Genomic DNA, 15,699 nt, shown 5'->3' on the forward strand with positions numbered 1-15,699 from the left:
TGTAAGGACTCGGTCTCCTCCAAGCAGCTCGTCCCTGTAAGGACTCGGTCTCCTCCAAGCAGCTCGTCCCTGTAAGGACTCGGTCTCCTCCAAGCAGCTCGTCCCTGTGAGGACTCAGTCTCCTCCAAGCAGCTCGTCCCTGTAAGGACTCGGTCTCCTCCAAGCAGCTCGTCCCTGTAAGGACTCGGTCTCCTCCAAGCAGCTCGTCCCTGTGAGGACTCGGTCTCCTCCAAGCAGCTCGTCCCTGTGAGGACTCAGTCTCCTCCAAGCAGCTTGTCTCCTACCAGTCATGAGCCTCACATAGAGATGAATACAGAGCACATAGTGTTTGAACAGCTTTATGTTATAGGTTACAGAGGGATTTCTGTCCAACACCAGGGGATCAGGAGGAGAAGGAAAAGATGAAGAGATCAAGAGGAAGAAGATGAAGAGAAGATGTTATGGACTCGTCTCTGAGCAACAGTTTAAAGTCTCATCTCACTCGTTCCTGTTCAGTATCTCACCTCAGGTCTGGGGATATCAAAGATTCCTGTAGATGATGTGTTGTGTATACAGTAGAACATCAGCTGTAGGAGAACCAGGGAATAATTGACTAAACAAGGATTTGAATATCAAGATTTAGCAGAAAGGAGGAAGTTGTTTTGCTGATAACTGATCAAATGTTACACTAGGGCACTTTGTATTTGTGGAAGTGGTGTTACGAATCTCACGTGTAAACATTTGAATTGTTTTTATGCCTCGTTAGTCTTAAAACTAACATTTATAGAACTGACTAATAGAAAGTGTTTTTTTCATGGATCACCTCAAATCAGTGTTACATTCATTGTGTGTGTATAATGATGGCATGTCAGCTATAAGGGTGATGAAGGAAAAGTCAAATCTAAATGAAGTTTGTCACTTTTTTGTTTCTTGTCATTATTTGTTGTCCTCCCCATGTGCTGCTGTACACAGGTGAACAGAGACGTCCATTCACACCAAGCTTTTACAGAAATCACCAAATCTTGATTTTATTACTGCTGAGATGATTTTATAGGAGTTTAGTTTCTTATTTTAATACCAATATAAAAATCCCATACATATTATGGTGTAGTCGTGGACCAGTTGAGAAAACACTAAGTGCTTGTAAAAAGACTGGCAGCAGATCAAAATCAATCACATCTTTCATTAATGTTTTTCTTTTTAAATACATTTTGGACCTGATTGTATTCAATAAAAATATGTATTACAGTTAATTTACCTTGTGATTAATTTACCAGATTATTTTATTCTTATGATAATTTCTTGCTTACAAACGTCTTAATAAGTAGATGATTATAATTGAAGGATGAACAGAGACTATAAATACTACCATGTGTTTAAGTACAAAATCTGTTTGTGTTCAGAGAAGGTAAGTATAATGAATAATCTAAGGAAAATGAAATAAAGTCTGTTAAAAGTGCAGTGTTGTCAGGAAACAGAAGGAAGCGAGGCCAGGTAGCATGAATGAATGATTTATTTTCTAATAGCTCATAACACACATCTGACACGCGCTAATCACGTGTTCTCTCATTCTCTATTTTCAATGCACTTCTACTCCCCCTAATGGTCACTTTAAGTATAACAACAACAGGTCACCACATGCAGTACAAACTAATTACACCTCAAATTAAACCCCACATTTTTATCAAAATCACATTCCAAACTGCAAACACGTGATTTCTATTAAATAATATAATTCTAAATATTTTAATACCCTACTGTGTCTAAACAGAGGAGCGCTATAGGAACTCATGTAGGGTTTACAATCACACACCACTTCGCTTGTCTTAACACCACCCGTTTTCAGCTTCCGCGTCTGCATTTGAATCATTGAAGCCCCGCCTCTTTTGTGACGTCGGTATCTCTGATAGCCCCTGGACTCGCTTTTATTGTCATGACAACTTTGTTGTGCTGCAGTTCAACACAAACATTTACTGACCACAGCAATGAAGCGCAAACAAACAGCTGAAATGTTTTTAATTGTTTTTAGTGATAAGCGTCAATGTTTTGAACAATCCGCTCTCCAAGACACCAAAAAAGATTTTTCAGCCAGAAAGAGCGACTTTCAGAAGAAAGAAGGAGAAATAATGACAGATAATAAGACGGGTAACAGCTACAGCTGCTTCTCCTGCTGTCAACTTTATTCAACTTTATTGTCATTGTACAGAGAACAAGTACAGAGACAATGAAATATAGTTATCATTTAGTTCCTAAAACCACATTAAATATCAATCTGTCATGCAGGAAATATAAAATGATTTTGTACTGACTGAGTAATGCAGCACTTATAAAATATTTGTACTACAACATTGTGTGTGTTTAAGACTGGTGCAGTTTTGCATGACTCTGTTCTGTTCACTGTTTTAACTAGAAGTTTATAATGATTTCTGTTTAACTTAAAGTTTGTTTTTATTTTGTAGATAAATTTAACGTTGCCAAGTGCAGAGATAAAAAAGGCAACATCAGAAGGCCAATGAATGCCTACATGGTTTGGGCGAGGAAACAGAGGCCCATCTTTTCCAAGGCCAATCCAAATAGCAGCTCTGCAGAGATCAGCATGCAGCTTGGGATCGCGTGGAACAAACTGAGTGAAGAACAGAAGAAACCCTACTACACTGAATCATGGAGGCTTAAACAGGAACACGAACAGTTGTTTCCTGGTAGGTGAACTTTCTTTATAGACAAATGGCAAAATAACAAAACAAACGCATCAATTCTGACACTTTTATTGTTTTTATGTTGCTTCTTACTCTTTAAATTCTTCTTTTCTATCATGTAGATTGGGTTTATAAACCGCTTCCAAAGAAGGGAAGGAGAAAAGGCAGTTTGCAGAGTAGTGACTCACAGAGGAGACCTGATCATCAACCAAACCACCACATAGTCATGAACATGCCAGAAGAAGTACCAGTCCATGACCTCGTGCCTGAAGTTAGTGATCAGTTCCCCGGCCTTAGCCACCAAGAACTGCTGTCTCCTAAAGACTTCTGCTTTGATCCTCCTCTTTTCCCTTCTGTTTCTGAGTCGACTTTCTGCCAGACCAAGTGAGTTAGTAAACTGCATTGGAACAGTTTCAGAAGAATGACATGCAAATGAAGTTTTACTCTGCATCTTAAATAATCACCATAATCGCCACTCATTTACTTTAATATGCAGCTAAAATTGTGCACTTCTGTTTACAGCACCTGCTATGGGTCTGACTGTACAAGCAGTGAGGTTCAGCTCGAGGACGAGGAGGAAATCACTTTGCTCAACAACGACATCTTTTCCATGTTAAATGAGGAATATGGCTTTTTTAACCAGTCTGGAGACCAGAATCATACTGAAGACCCCCACAACAGCACAGAGATCCTGGATTCTGTACCAGTGTTTGATATCGACAGCTTCGAGGATCTGTTGAAGAAACTTGAAGAGATGGAAAATGATTCAGGAATAGAGGAAGATGGTGAAATACGAACATTTCATGTACTTTAGTGTGCATGTTGTTTCACCATCTTCATTTTATATTAAATTTTATTTTAAACAACTTTTATATAAGGAAATAAAGATTTTGTATGACAATCATGTCTAATGTCTCTTCATCACAGAGAAAATTCAATCACTTCATTTTCTTTCTTGAAATCCACTTTAGTAAAGTCAGTGATGTTTGATGTCCTTAAAGAAAAGGAATTTGACAGAAACTGACGTTGAGGTATTTTCTTGCAGCTTTAGTGCTTTGTTTAAATTAAATGTGGGGCAGAACCTGATTCACTTAAACATCTGTACTTGATAATTGAGCACATGGATTAGCACAAGAAATTCAGTGAGCATAAGTAAAATGATCATGTCGTCTCAGCTTCATCCAGAAAACCTGGAAGTTTAACAAGAAAAAGCTGTTGGTTTTATTGACATGTACACACACATTAAGACACTTTTAAGGACTCATTAGAACAATGTTTAGTGTATGAGAGAGAAAATGTCAATAAGAATTTGATTAAACGCACACACAGATGAAAATTCTTACCTGTAGCGCCTCCTTGTTGTGGGTTATAGATTCATACTGGGACTTCAGGACACTGTGAGCCTCTCGTTCTTGCTCACGCTCCTAAAACACAGCCATGAGGAAGAGGATGAAGGATTTAGTCATTAAGGGTTTAGTCATTAATGTTCACATCCACAATGAGGCTCTACTAATATCACCTTCACCACCAGCTTGTGTGTTTAAACCTGAATAAATCCACTATTAAACCATTAAAAACATTTTAACAAGTTATCACAATTTATATTTGAGTAAATATTTGAACACTTTGTCTTTTCCTAACACTGTTTATCAGTTCATTTCTGCTGAACTGAAGCCATTTTTCTTTCCTCTCAGTTTAACAGCAGTTACTGAAGCACACAGAGGAACAACTCAGTCATACACTAGGACACATTTCACTACCACATTTATACCTGTTTTACATCTTTATTATTTCCTATAGTGTCCATTTACTGTGTAAATGTAGATCAAAATACAGAAACAACATGAAAAGCGAAATACAATTATTTAGCAAAATTAGCTAACTAGCCAGCTAGCTATTATTAGCTTTAATAGTTTTCCTTCTCAGTCTAAATATCAGATTTGTAGTGAACTATAAGTAAACTCTTGGTATCTATAAGTTTATTGGTCTCCTACACCATTAGCTGAAAGGTCCATTTCTGCTCACTGCAACATTTATGGAAATAAATGATAGATGATGATGAATATGATAAATATGTAAACATATGTACAGTGGATAAATATAAAAGCAGTAACAGTGCAGAGATGTGTGGACATCATTAAGAAGTACAGGATGGATCTAAGTCTATGGCATTGAAGAGTAATGTGCAGAAGTGAAGATTACAAGATTATGGCATTTAAGAATTATCAAGCTAAATAACCAGTCTATAATTTTTGTCAAATTTATTTACTTTTTCCTGCAAGTCTGTGATCTTTATGCTAATGATCAGGAGTAAACACAAAATGAGGAACATCGCTTTTCCCCTCTTCACTCCGGTACCGATGGTCCTGATCACCTTTCCGCCTGTTTGGGGATTTTATGGGTGATTTGTTTCTCAATAATAATAATTATAATAATAATAAATGATAAACTCTGTGTTTTAAAGAGAATAAAATCCATAAAGCTCAGAAACTCACCGTTCCAGGGGTCGTACAGTTCACTTCATCCCGACAGAGGGTCTTCATCCTCCACCTGGAACACGGCGTCTCTCGGAGCTACAGGAGGAAAATCCAAGCGATGCTGAGGAAAGAAAAGTCCAAACAAATAAAATCAAATAAATAATATAAATATTTCATATAATAAAAATTATTATATGTATATCTTTTCAGCTGATACACACTGTGTGGTCAAAAGTATTTGGACACTTGTCTTTTCCAGCCAGATGTGGTTCATAAATTCACCTAAAAGGCACTTAAATGCACCATACAGCCAATTAACATGCAAACTGTTGAAACACTTCATATAAACAGAATGTAGAATCACTGAAAGGATTTTAAATGGGATTTAAATACCGCTACAGAGGAAGCAGGAGCTTTTCTGTAGCTATTATTGCTTTAATGTTCATGCCACAGGACCAAATATCAGTTTATTTTATCTTTCCATAATGAGCTGGAATAAATCATAAATGCTGTGGTGACCCCCGTGTGTAATGCTGCATGATGGCACTGCTGGAGGATTACACCAATGGAAGATTAAGGAGAAAACGAGTCTCCAGGGACCATGATGATTTCTTGGCCCATGATGATGACTGGCTAATAAGCTGATTTAGATTCCTACAGCTGTGCTCCTGGATCTATGTGCTGAATTGGGTCCAGTACTACAGAGGGCAACAGGTTGTTTTAGTGGAAATGTCTTGATTCATAATATGATGTATATATATATATATATATATATATATATATATATATATATATATATATATATATATATATATATAAAATATGATATGATGTACATGTTCCAGACTGTGCTGTAGACTACAACAGGTTCATACAAATTATTCAGTCATGTAAATTCAGCTTGATTATATTTCATATATGATGAAACTCAAAACATCAGTGCTTATGCTCCACAAGTTGGTTGTGAGATGGAGGAGAAGGAAAAATTCTGGAGTGAGTTATATAGAGTGGTAGAAGGTGTTCCTAGGAATAAAAGATTGGTGATTGGGGCAGATTTAATGGGCATGTAGGTGAAGAGAACAGTGGTGATGAGGAGGTGATGGGTAGGTATGGCTTTAACCTCTCAGTCGTCGGAGTTGCGCCAGCGCAACTGATATCCCATTGTTCTCAGGTGTTAATGTTTAGCAATAGATCCCACTACATGCCCTGAGAGATGGTGGTGCCCAGGAACCTGAATGACTCCACTGCTGCCATAGTGCTGTTCATTATGGTGAGTTGGGGGAGAGCAGGGGGTTTCTCCTAAAATCCACAATCATCTCCACTGTTTTAAGCGTGTTAGGCTCCAGGTTTTATGACTGCACCATGTCTTTCAGGCCTTTCTTCACTGAAGGTCTTTCTTCACTGAAGCAGGGTCGTTGGCTGAAAACTGATTCTACAGCTATTTAGAGTAGCTCCTCTTAGCCACTCTATTAGGATCAATGATGAGGATTAATCTTCCTCATATTAATGAATAAATCATGTACTACAGTATTTGAAAATAACTTGAAATCCTGTCAACCGAGAACAGAAAGCTGAGGGTACATTGGGAACAAGTCTCCCAAAACTGGAAAGTTGCAATCTGGAAACATATGCAGGTGCAGGTGATTGTGTGGATCCATAGGGTAGTGGTCATCACATCTGCTTTACACACAGAAGGTTCTTCTGCGACCCCCAGTGGACTTGCTGGACTTTAGAATGTAATACTTTATTGCACTGAGGTGCTTTAGTACCTAAAGGTCTACATTTAAACATTTATTATTTTAGAATGATTAATTTTATTATTATTATATGCAGATTTACATATTTATGAAACCCAAAGAGATAAAATTATTACATTTCCAATAATTGGTTTGATTAAACAATGTTATTTGAGTGTTATACAATCAACACATCCTCGTCAAAGCAAGGAACATTCATAAACCCCCAAAAACTATAATAATGATGATAATAATAATAATAATAATAATAATAATAATAATAATAATAATAATAATAACTGCAGTTGGTTGTCAGATGTCAGTCTCACACTGCCCTCTAGTGGTGTTTTGTTGTCTAGTTATATGTGATGATCTTTTACAAAGCAAGATATTTTTCTTGATAATATTAAACTGTCTAAAACTTAAACTGTTTACTGTTTAACATACAGGGGGTTCATGTTAAATTTTTAAGCTAAATGTTTGTGATATAATTAAATGAAACAGAAGTTAAATGAAGCTGATTAAAATTAATGTAATTTTGTGTTTTTTGAGAGACTGCTGAAAGGAAATTTCAGGAACTATCTATGGATTCAGACTCGGTCGAGCTGAAACGGTGAAGCGACTCTCCTGAACCCCATTGTTTTAGAAGTGATTGAACTGAACTCTCTTGAACCGAGTCACTTGAACTGAATCTAAGGAGTCAAAATCACCAAACCGAATCATTTTGAACTGAATTGACCAAACTGAATGGACTGAATTATTAAAATGAATCTATTAAATAGTTATTTCTGATGTTTTTCTACTAACTGCAGTTGTCAAAAGTTATACTTGAACTATGATGTTATGAGGCTGCATTGGAACTAAACTTTATAGTATTGTGTGATCAGATGAACCCATGAAGAACTCATGTATTGTAAACTGATTTAATCTCTGTGTTATTGTGATTTAATATTTAAACTGATGCTGTGAATACTGTTCAATAACTGTTTATTTTATTACTTTAACTTCTGTTCATGTAAAATTGGGTTTAAACAAAACCTTTATTTTATTATCATTTACTTTTGTCCCGTTTTCCCAACATTTTATCATGTGGATTTTAATTCTTAGTTAAATTTAAATGATGTACAATAATAATTTAATAATAGAAACAAAACACACACTATATTTAAGATATTTATTTATTTTAAAGGAATAAAAAATATTGAGTTACAATAATCACTGATATGTTTGTACTTTATTATATGTAGGACATGTCCAGCTTGATCTCCTCTTTTCTTTCTCTGGTTTTCTTTCTCTAGTGCTGAAGTCATATTGCTGAACAGCTGTACAGCTTCCTCCAGTCACTCTCGGGTTTCCATCCTCATTTCTCTTCCCTCACCTAAGAATCTTTGTTTCCTCAGAGATTTTCTGCGACTCTTTGGGTTTGTAGAGGTTCAGCTTTCTGTTTCTGCTGTTTATATATATATAAGTGCTTTTTCTAAGCATTTTTTATCGGTTATGTCGACTTTTTTTATGTCGCCGAACCCTAATATCTCGAGCACAAGGGGGGAAAAATTTGCCATTTAACGTCGGTTATCTCGGTGCAGCCGCAGAAGAACTCGCGGAAGTGGCGGAAAAATCAAGCCTTACAGCTGCTCCAGGTGTTGTATTGTATACTGGTGAATCTCTGCTGTTAGATAGTGCTAGTGTTCGTAGTGTTAGTAGGGGCGCGGCGCAGCTTTGGGAAGAAAAGAGCAGCCGTTGAGAGAGTGCCGGTGGGAAGGCACGTACCGGGATACACATGAGCGATAACAACGACCGCTGTGAACCAACATATACCAACAATAACGGACGGTGACAGTGTGGAAGTTTAAATAGGAGCTGGTGATGATGATAAACGAGCACCATATGTGCGCGAATGAAGCCGGAGCTTCAGAGAAAGCGGCGAGAAAACACCTGACACGCTGAAGGGGCCGAAGGGGCGTGGCAGGTGGATTCCTGACAGATAAACATGTACTGTATGTATTTTTATAACATGCCTTCATCAAACAAATCGCGGCAACGCTGTTGTGTAAAAACCCCTCCAAAACACGTGCATGCACATTCTCATTTATTAACGCACATCATGTACATAAAGAAATTTCAAGCACGTTAATATATTGCCGCCATTTTGATTTTCGTTTATCTCAATCATCGGTTACCTCGATGCTTTTGGCGACCCCTAGGACATCGACATAACCGGGTTCCACTGTATTAATAATTTAAATAATATCAAATAAAGAATATTAAATATTTCATATAATAAAAATCAAAAGTGATTTTTCAGAGTTGAATCCCAGTGGAAAAGCGACTGATCCAAAGCTGCTGCTTTTCAGCTGATACACACTGTGTGGTCAAAAGTATTTGGACACGTGTCTTTTCCAGACAGATGTGGTTCATAAATTCACCTAAAATGCTCTTTAATGCACCATACAGCCAATTAACATGCAAACTGTTGAAACACTTCATATAAACAGAATGTAGAATCACTGAAAGCATTTTAAATGGGATTTAAATACCGCTACAGAGGGAAGCAGGAGCTTTTCTGTAGCTATTATTGCTTTTATGTTCATGGCACAGGACCAAATATCAGTTTATTTTATCTTTCCATAATGAGCTGGAATAAATCATTAATGCTGTGGTGCCAATGGAAGATTAAGAAGAGAAAATCTCCAGGGACCATGATGATTTCTTGGTCTGGATGATGACTGGCTAATAATCTGATTTAGATTCCTACAGCTGTGCTCCTGGATCTATGTGCTGAATTGGGTCCAGTACTACAGAGGAAACACACCAGAACCATGCCATCCCGTCCAAATACAGGTCCTCACCACTCTGGGGTTAATGACAACAGGTTGTTTCTAGTGGGAAATGGCAGACAGGGTCTGCTATAGGTCTGGTATCTGCCCTGAGTGTCATAATGCCTGTCATTTTGGATGTTATTTTTAAGGTGGGTAGTCGATACATCAGGTTTTCCTTCACTGTGGCACACTGACCTGCTTCAGCACATGATTCCTTTATCCTGACACATAGCAGTGTAGGGAACAGACTACAGGCAGCTGCAGGACGTGATGACTGGCTTCTTGGTGACTTTAACAATATGTAGAAATTGTAAACATTGTCCTGATGTAGTCTATAATATGACAGGTGACAGAGGCTTCACCCCTCAGACACTTCTCTCCTCCTGAAATGCAGATGTGGAGCTCTGGATGTCTCAGGTGGAAGACTTCTATACCACCCGGAAAAAGTGTGTAAGATTATCAGGGTGTGTGGTGTTTTGCACAATGTGGCACTGAGGACCAGTTTCCTCTCCTCCTGACCTCCCTCCCCCTCAGCATTATGACCCCGAGCCACAGCCCCCTGCCCCACAAGAGCGATATAAACTAAGTGGAAAAATCCACGAGGAGGTCATACAGCGTTTGTAAGGAAGACAAAAATCATGGTTGTTAATAGTGTTTATTGTGACTCTTTGTAGAAAAAGATTAAAATCAAGATTTAAAAAAAGATTAAAAAAAGATTTGACAAGACAGAAATAAAAAATGATTAAAAGACGAGACGATCTACAAGATACAATAGCTTTACACTCAGCTTTATACTATTGACTATAAGTGTAAAACTATCATAAATAGCCAAAAGAGATACAGAAAGAGGAAAAGACATGTTCAGACTCTCTGTTTCTCTTGTCGTCTCCTTTTTTTTCTATTTCTCCTTTTCTTTTGAATGTTTTCTTGTCTCAGCTGAGCAACAATTTCCTCCCATCGCCTCGGACTCTCATATAATGATCTGTTTTATTCTCTGAAGTCTTCTTTTCTTCCTCACAGAGATTCTGGGTATCCTGGAGCCCCCTGTTGGTCTGAAGCTGTAAGTTGTTCCTCTCCTCTATGTCAAGTTTAGTTTTCTCTCTTCGTCCTCTTGTTTTTCCTCAAAATCCAACGTGGGCTCAAACTGAGCAACACGTTCCTCCAGTCGCTCTTTCTCTCTGATCAAATGATCTCTCTCCTGCTCTGCACTATTTTTATTTTCTCACAGTGATTCTGAGTATCCTGGAGCTCCATGGTGGTCTGTTCTAAAGTGACCTCAAGCTGAGCAACATGTTCCTCCACTTTCTTTTGTTCTCTTGTCCAGCTCTCTCTCACAGTCTACAGTTTTCTCCAGTTCCTTATGGATTTTCAGGAAGACTGGAGCTCCATGGTGGTCTGCTCCAAAATAAACTCAAGCTGAGCAACACGTTCCTCCAGTTGTTTTTGTTCTCTTGCCCAGCTCTGGCTTCTCTCAGTTATGTCCTGTTCCTGCTGCTTTCGCTCAGAAGCCAAAGTAGCCTCCAGCTTTTGCACCGTCTGTAGCAGAATGGCTTTCTCTTCTTTCTCTTCTGTTATCTTCTCTATCATTAGAAGAGAAAATGCATCCAAGTCTTTCTCTACTTTCTCCATGTGTTCCAGCTTCTCCTTCATTTCAGCAATCTGCTTAGTTTTCTTTGTTCTTCTGCTTTGAAAAAATTCTCTTAACCTTCTGAAGAGCTCCATGTTTATGCCTCTTTACTCACAAGCAAAAACCTTGGAAATGAGAGAAACAGAGACGCATTCCCAATTATAGACGTTGCCTTACTGTGACGTCACAGGCAGATGCCCCGCCCTCCGTCTGTGACGTAACCCGGTCTCTTTTTACCTGACACTATGCGCATGCGCACATTACAGAGGTAAAGAGCGGATAAAATATCATGTCTTCACAGCTTTTCTGTTGTTCCTGAGAGAAGAGTGATATTACAGTCATAAATAAGATAAAAACGGCTGTAAACTGTGTATAAAGCGAGTGAATCCGAGTTGAGAACCGGAAGTTGACCGGAGTGACTCTATGAATGTTGCAGAATCATAAATGACCAGTAGGTGGCAGTGTGATGTGTATTAGAGCTCACTGTCACAGCAGGTAATTAGAAGTAGTGGAGCTCTAATGACGTCATTAATAGCGAGGACAAGACACACAGCAGTTTGGGATTCTTTTATTGACTTTATTGATTAATTGATTTGGAGTATGATTGTGTTTCTGATCAAAGTAAGTTCATGTGTATGGAGTAAAAACAACCTGTACATTTCTCACTTCCAGACAGTATTATGAGATGTTCATCTGCTGGAAGTTCATGTTTAATGCTGCATGTTTTATAGGATTTATGAGCTGGAATAAATGTCCAAAAACCTCAAATCAACACTGAGTGATTTTTGTAGTTTGGTAGATATTAGATCTTTTGATGTATTATTCTTTTTTAAATATCTGTGTTTTAAATACACATTTATAAATATCAAGGCTTTTACTGGGTAATAAATTAAAACATAAAGTCATAATTTACTGAAATGAAATTGAAAACATCAAAATACAACAAAAATAAATAAAATGACTATCAATATGTTTAAAACTAGAATAAATCTGGTTCAGACAGTTAAATACAGTGCAGTATTACAGCCTTATTTCATGTTCATTTTATAAACACAGTTTGTCATTATAATATTAATAATAATAATAATAATAATAATAATAATAATAATAATAATAATACTTTATTGCAATAGGGTGCTTTAGTACCTAAAGGTCTACATTTAAACATACTTTTATATTCTAAAATTATAAATTTTATGATTATTATTATATGAAGATTTCCACATTTATATGATTTATCCTACAGATTAATCACTATAAAGAAAATAGAAACATACACAAGAATGTTATTAACAACTTGTACACTGTACTGCACGATCCATGTGGAATATAATGTGATATAATATTGAATATTGTGAATGTAAACAAACATTCAGCAGTAGTTGAAAAAAATCAGGTCAGTCTCTGAGCATAAGCACTGAATCACTTGGAATTTACTCGCTCAATAATAAAAACTCTTTGCTATAGTTGTGAGGTGACTGATACACAAAGCCATGGAGCAGTTGGACACTGGGGAGACAATCAGATGAATGAAAGTAGAAAATGTGATAAAACCCTAAAGTTTATTGTGAGATTTGAGTCGTGATCGTTCAGATGCACAGTGTAGCAGCAATGACACAAACTTCACTTCACAACAAGAGCAAAAATACATGAATGAAAAAATAAATGAACTTAAAATTCATCAAATGGAAAAAAAAATCCAATGTTATTCTGTTATTCAATTCTCTCATACTGACCACTGGATGTTCTACACGGCACCTCATGGTAAAGACTCTCCGATGACAGGAGACTCCACCATGATGCCGAGGCGATAAGAAGATCAGTAACATCCTGAAACAGACCTCACAAGGGTCCATCAAAGAAGTCGAGTCCTCGTGCTGTGCGTCAGGTGCAGAAGCTGCTTCAGAAAACAGACACACGAGTGCTGCAGCATCGCTTTAATCACTTCTTATTTCAAGAAATCTTACCAAGTGTAATTATTTTACTGCACTGGCAAATCATTTGACTTGTTTCTAGTCTGTAGAGTTTCTTCTTAAATCATGCTTTTATTTCTTTATTTTGACGGATATTTTTTGCAGTGGACGCGTCATAATGTGTGCTGTGTGTTTTATCCCTGACCACCGAGCACCATAGAGTGAATAAAATGTATTAATATTCTTCATTCATACAATTCGTACAAGATGATTCATACAAATCAATACAATTCATTTTAGAACTGTATTAATAGTGTAAAGAGTAAAGTTTGAAGTCATCGAGGATGTAACACGACTTTAAAAAAGAGCTGGAATAAATAGAGTGAGAACAGCAGCCGCTGCACAGACTCCAGATCACACACTCTCATACAGTATTAGAAAAGCACTTGTATTCCTCTCAACCGAGAACAGAAAGCTGAGGGTACATTGGGAACAAGTTTCCCAAAACTGTATAGTTGCAATCTGGAAAACATATTGCCTGAATCATGATTTCTGCTCATTTATGCTGTGCAGATGATTGTGTGGATCCATAGGGTAGTGGTCGTCACATCTGCTTTACACACAGAAGGTCCTTCCAGTGGAACCATGCAGGTTGCAAACATGAGTGAGGTTTATATATTACTCACAAATTGTTACTCAATCCTGGAAATAAATAAACAGTTTTGCATGTTTCTGCATTGTGGTTGAAACAGAAATGGAGGAAAAGCATTCCAACATTAGAATCAGAGACTCAAGGGCATGGCTCCACTGGGGCTCGAACCCAGGACCTTCTGCGTGTAAAGCAGACGTGATGACCGCTACACTATGGAACCTGTTGCTGAGAAGGTTGATGTCCAATGTGCATAAATAGAAACATATCTCTCAAAATCTAACTGGAAAAATATAAATTAAACTTAGAAAATCACTGACTCAAATGTCACAATCATCTCCACTGTTTTGAGCATGTTAAGCTCCAGGTTTTTATGACTGCACCATGTCTCTCAGGTCTTTCTTCACTGAAGCAGGGTCGTTGGCTGAAAACTGATTTTCTGTTTTTGATTGACTGCTACACCATGGAATCTGGAATATTTTTCAGACAACATTTTACTTTCACTCATTACATTTTTACACAAATATCTGTCATTTTTACTTCTTACATTTTCAAAACCGGTTTGTTACTTTGTTTTAATCCATTGATTTGGTTAAATGTCAATATTTTTAATTTTTTTACCGAGCAAACCATTTCCTGTCATTGTGCATCTTTTCAATCCACTGGTGTATAATGTCCTGCCTCTCACTCACCACAGATGTAGACTAGTTTACAAGCTAAGAATCAGCAGGCAGAAAACAACAAGAAGTAAAGCTGTGCCTTTGTAAAATAAAGTAAACAGACAGGGGGCGCTCTCTGTGCGAAATGTGCGATTATGTTGAGATTAAATATTTAATTTGATTGACAGCCCTAATATTAATATGATGTGAGGTTCAGTTACCAACGTGACACTAAAACAGGTAGAAGTAGCAGCTACTTTTAACTTAAGTACATGTCAGAGCCAAAACTTCTTTATACTTTTTTACTCAAGTGAAAGTTATCAGTACTTTAACTTTTACCTGAGTATTTTAAAACATGAGTATCTGTACTTCTACTTAAGTAAAGTATGTGTGTACTTTTGCCACCTCTGGTACAGTATGAGGTAATGGTCTGTGATGTCATCACTCTGAGGTAAAATATCTATATCAGTGACGTCTGCTCCGTGGGATATTATTAAGTCTATTAAGGGTCCGTGGTGCCCCGGAGGGAACGATACCTGGGCGGGCCGCGTAGTAGGTGAGCTGGGCCAGAGCAGAGAGACAAGCGGAGTTGAGGTGCTGGGAGCATTAGTTTCAAGAATTTACCTGGGACGAGTGAGCATCCGTCCGTAATGTTTCCAGCACCTCTTTCCACTCGCAGCTGGGCATGCTTTGCATGTAGATCGCAAATCTGTTTCTCCAAAGCCTCCAGCTCCAACTCCACCGTTTACAACTCAAAGGAGTCCTCACCTGTGCTCAAAGGCAGACACACAACCGACATAGTGCTTATAATCACGAACAGATTTAAGAAAAAATGTGAGGCAATGAATGTAGTCAACACTAGTGGTAGTCGAGTTAATGAGCTACAGGCACAAGTCAGGAAGACAAAAACAATTCAGGTTGATTTAAAGAGGAAAAAGAGATTTATAAATAGTAAAGTTTAGTTTGAAAATGCCAACAAAAATACAAACACGGAACTCGCGGCAAACAAGTCAAACACAGGAAGCTACATCACAGGAAAGTGAATAAAGCGTGAACACGTTTCTTCATGCCAGTTTTGTTATGAACATCATTATAGTTAGGACTGAAAACGAGGACATAAAGAGAGTGTAATGGCTGCATTTCC

The 15,699-nt window shown here is 37.6% G+C and overlaps 1 protein-coding gene and 1 non-coding gene across 3 annotated transcripts in view; both read right to left on the reverse strand.

Annotated features, from left to right (window-relative positions):
- The window catches only part of LOC124384638 (eukaryotic translation initiation factor 4 gamma 3-like), a 1,295,064-nt gene that overhangs the window by 1,129,285 nt on the left and 150,080 nt on the right, over positions 1–15,699 (reverse strand). The gene's annotated exons all lie outside the window — the stretch shown is intronic.
- Positions 14,047–14,119, reverse strand: trnav-uac. Its single transcript has one exon. It is a non-coding gene; the product is annotated as a tRNA-Val (tRNA).

The sequence above is a fragment of the Silurus meridionalis genome, chromosome 4 (genome assembly GCF_014805685.1).
Source record: "Silurus meridionalis isolate SWU-2019-XX chromosome 4, ASM1480568v1, whole genome shotgun sequence".
NCBI classification, from domain to species: domain Eukaryota; kingdom Metazoa; phylum Chordata; class Actinopteri; order Siluriformes; family Siluridae; genus Silurus; species Silurus meridionalis.